We start from the raw sequence: 4,438 nt of genomic DNA, 5'->3' as shown, positions 1-4,438 counted from the left end.
AGGCATCCCAAAAAAAAAAATTAGAATTGTATAACTAAATCCCAAAAAAACCGACTTCCTCATTTATTCTTTCTCCCCTTAAGGCCATAACTCCCCTCTCTACCTCTCTTTGTCGTCTCCCTCACCCTCTGCTTCCCAATATTTCTTCTTCTATCTCCTCTCTCTCATATGTGACCAAAGTTTATCGTCGCCTACGAATGTGAGTCGTTAGGTCGTGGAAGGATGAGCGCGGACTTCTTCTTTATACACAATCAAATGGCTCCCGACCACTACGTGCTACCCTTGCTGCCCCATTGCAGCATAGAGAAATCTTGAGTCTTTTATTTTTTTCTTCTTTTTTTAATTAAAAAAATAATTTTAATTTCCGTCTTGTATATCAATGTATCTCTAGCATATATATATTTGTGTATATTCACAAGAAATTATGTGTTATACACTGAGATATATAAAGACGAAAAATAATTTTTTGATATATATTTTAATATACAATAAAGGAAATAAATTTTTAATATACATTTGGATTACGCAAAAAAGAAAAATAAAGTTATGATAAACATTTTCATATACATTATTTGATGTGTTATATATCGTGATTAAATAATATAATTATATTAGTATTATACAGTTTTACTTTAGGAATGGATATAGTTTGAATGTGAAAAACTGGAAAGGATTTTCAGTCACAGTGAATCTATTTTTGTTATTGATGAATTTCTAGTGATAGATATATTTTTATAAAGTGAACAAAAACTATTTTAGATCTGTTTGCTTGAATAAATTTACTACCTAGGAATATTTGTTTAATCAATTAATTAATTACTGCAACGCTTTATAGCCGTATAAAGAACTACTAGTGAGAAATGGCCCGTGCTGAGCCCGAGCCCAAACCTATTAAGTTAGCAATTTATATTATTTAGTGAAATTTTTTTCATAGTGTAGTATTAGGCTATTAGCTCAGTGAAGAGATCTTGTGAGAAGTTCAAATTGTAAGACTTTTCTACACGAAATATGGGCTGTGATATAAATTTAATATGTAAACAAACTATGTTATCAAAGCGCAAAGGGCAAGATAGAAATTGTTTTAATAGTTAAAAAAAGGACTTCAATTTAATATTACATTTGAAAGCCTAACACAAGAACAGCACCAAACACAAACACATTATCGTTTATCTAAACTACTTCAATAGAAAGATCTATTGAATCATTATAGTCTCTTGACCACTAATCTATAAGAACCAAAAATATTCATTTAAAAAGAAAGAACTCTTTTCATGGTCATGGCAGAGATCCAGTAGGGAAGCATGACACCAACAATCAAACCAGTGAAGACCTTGGGGGTCAAAATATAGACGGTTGAAGTTTCAGCCCGACTCACAAAAGCACCAAACAGGGCCAGAGACACAAGTGCAACCCCATTTACTCTCCAGGATCCCTTGCCTAAAACGTGTAGTCTTAAATAGCTACCGTCCTGCAAAATAGTCCTCGGCGAAGGTCAACCTTATGCACCGTCAAAAAGAGAAAAACCACCACTAATGGAAGGAAAAAAAGGTAGTAGAGTAAAAGACATCCCACATAGTTTGATAGCTTACCATCGTGAGCGGGGACCCCACATAAAATGGTGCCATCGAAACTTTAGTTAATGGCCTGTGAGACGAAATATCTTCTCCTCCGAAATGAGAGACTTTTAATCTGACAGAAGAGGGGTTCTTAATATATTCGAAAGCACAAACATTACCTACTTTTAGGTGATTTTCTTCCACGAAAGTCGTCCAACCACTTGTAAAAAAGGCATATTGCTGTCCAAATTTGCATTTTACTGACCAGGAACCCTTGCCTCGCCATAGTTTTAAAAAGCTATCGTTCTGCCAATACTTTCTGGCAAAGGCCATATTCAAGGACTTACCAGAAAGAGAAACGTCATTATCAAATTAAAAAAATAATCACAGAGTAACAGAGGCGGACCAAGATTTTGTGCGAGCGTATTCAGGGAGAGACTACGACGAAAGACAACGAACAACCACTACTAAGAACGGCAACAGACACACCTAACCAACTTATTTTTCTGTTCATAACAGGGCCTTACAACGACGTCATTTTGAAATTGTATTTTTTTCTTGAATGACTTGGTAAAAGTTCAACATCTATTTAATTTAACAAGTTATCTGCTATAATGGAGTTCACAATTTTGTTGAATTTCACAAACAATATTTTAATAAAGATTTATTTCATACATTAAACAATTTAGCAAATATAAATTGCTTGCCTGTGTAACAAAAGAGTTATAAACTAACTAAACAACAAAACAGTTAAATACTAAAATAAATTATCAATTTAAAAAGAAAAAGTAAACTAAACATTAACAATAAAATAGCTTAATAAAATATGCTAAGAGTCAGGATTATGAATCAATAATACTCCATCCAAACTCCCATTTGAAAGTAAAAAATGACTTAATAAAATATATGAGATGCGATTTGAATAGCAGACCTCCAACAAGATAGAATGTTATCGATCAGATCTAAATCATCAAGTGATAAGAATAAGTGCCACTTAATAAACTGGAAGGATAAGTGGTTGCCAAATCATGCCCCAATGAGAAGTCTCATTGCCGGACCACTTAACATAGGTGAAGACGATCACACGCTTTCAAATTACATTGACTGCAACAACAAAATTGACGTCTAAGTTCTAACTATACCAACAAAGCCGAATTGTCCATTTACCGATAGTAGTCGCTATATGGCACATTCTTTACCAAGCAGAATGGATCTTTTTTATGTTTTTCATTTTCCTCTTAGAATAATCTATTATTATCTCTACGGTGGTTCTGTTCTCAATGTATTTGCCAATATGTCTTCAGTCTGTTCAATATCCCTGCTCCTCAGCCTATGTTTCCCTCTATAGTTATTGTGACCTTTTAACAAATAACATGCGCATTGACAGAGTGCTTTGCTAACAGCTCCTAGAGAAAATATTAACATGCAATTGTCTGACATATAGCAAAAGTATGTTTCTGTTTTTGGATACTTTATCCGAAGAGTAAATTAAACTTGAAACACTAAGCAACTATGGAAAGCACATTGTCCATTTTCTAATTTCACGGTGGGCACATATAATGGAATTGTCTTTAACCTTCATATCACCGAGATGGTTAAAAGGAAGTACATTCTCTATTTCTCTTTCAAAATTTTACAGTGGGAACATATATCAGAACTGTATTTGACCTTCATATCACTGAGATGGTTACAAGCCAGGTTTACAGTGAAAGATGAACGTAAAAACAGCAAAATCCTTGCGGATTAGCATAAATTTTATGATATTAAAATGTTTGTTCGACAAAGTTTTAAACAGTTAAAATAATATGAAATAAAGAGGAACAAGACAGAGATCTTGATGTCCCAAGCTGAATCTATACCTTCCTTTCTTTGCCCATCCAAAATTTGAATTGGCTTCCAAGACTTTGCACACAAATTGAAGAAACCAAGAAAATATTTGAATCAACTTGTAAACTCATCTATACATTTATTTCTCTGGTCTACCCCCACATAACCAAAAAAGCCAATAACGGCACCCTAGAGGTTCTCCTTTTTATAAAGATTTTTGCATCTTCTTTTCATCTCTATACTCATAAAAATAGTCCACCTGAAAAAACATAGTATGATGATGGTATGTATAAGAAATTACCGACACCAGTTATATAAACATTTCAATAGCAAAGGAGTTTAATTATTAAAATTTTCTACTACAAACAGAACATCTATAGTGGAGGCAATAGATATTATACTCATAAAAGATCATGTGTACCTCGGGTTTTCTGCAGCTAAACTTGATTCATGCCTCACAAAAGTATAATGCTGGCCTGAGTTCATTTCCCATAGGCCATAGAGCTGGCAAATCCTCTTCTGGCTGAGTACCACAACAGAATTAATCTTCTTCTATTTTGATATCCATTTGTGTACGTCAAAGAGCTCAGTCATCAATCAATATCTGTTTTCGATATGACCCAGTATTAAGCAAGGAATATGATTCTTTTTCCTTTTTGGTGTACAAACCGAACCGAAAACCGCACCAAACCGAAAAGTCAAACCAAATTGATTAAAAAACCCGGCTAGGTTTGATTTGATTTGGTTTGGTATTGAGTAAAAAAACCCGAACCAAACCGACATATAAAATATAATTTTAAGACTTTATATAGAATTTGATTTAAAATATATCTAAAAATATTTGAGATCCTTTCATGGGATATAATATTTAATAGAACTATAAAGTGCATTCATTTTTATTTACTTTAAATAATAGATTGTATCACTTTCTTATTATGTGTTATTGAAATGTATTAAAAATCTCTTTGTTTTTTCATATTTATATGTCAAGATTTATTATATGTTTTTCGGTTTTGAAGTGGTATTTCGATAATCTAAAATTACATATAACATAT

The 4,438-nt window shown here is 32.7% G+C and overlaps 1 long non-coding RNA gene across 2 annotated transcripts; it reads right to left on the bottom strand.

Annotated features, from left to right (window-relative positions):
• Positions 1-1,053: 1,053 nt before the first annotated feature.
• Positions 1,054-3,991, bottom strand: LOC107828625 (uncharacterized). 2 transcript variants are annotated; one of them, XR_012698268.1, is made up of 3 exons: positions 3,805-3,985; positions 1,590-1,898; positions 1,054-1,468 (listed from the first exon to the last, which is right to left on the bottom strand). It is a non-coding gene; the product is annotated as an uncharacterized LOC107828625 (long non-coding RNA). The 2 variants fall into 2 exon arrangements; XR_012698269.1 differs by having other exon boundaries at positions 1,054-1,898; positions 3,805-3,991.
• Between the last annotated feature and the right edge of the window lie 447 nt (positions 3,992-4,438).

This window comes from Nicotiana tabacum, chromosome 13 (assembly GCF_000715075.1).
Source record: "Nicotiana tabacum cultivar K326 chromosome 13, ASM71507v2, whole genome shotgun sequence".
Taxonomy (NCBI): Eukaryota; Viridiplantae; Streptophyta; class Magnoliopsida; order Solanales; family Solanaceae; genus Nicotiana; species Nicotiana tabacum.
Note: the sequence above shows the minus strand (reverse complement) of the source record. Positions and strands in the feature narration are given on the sequence as shown.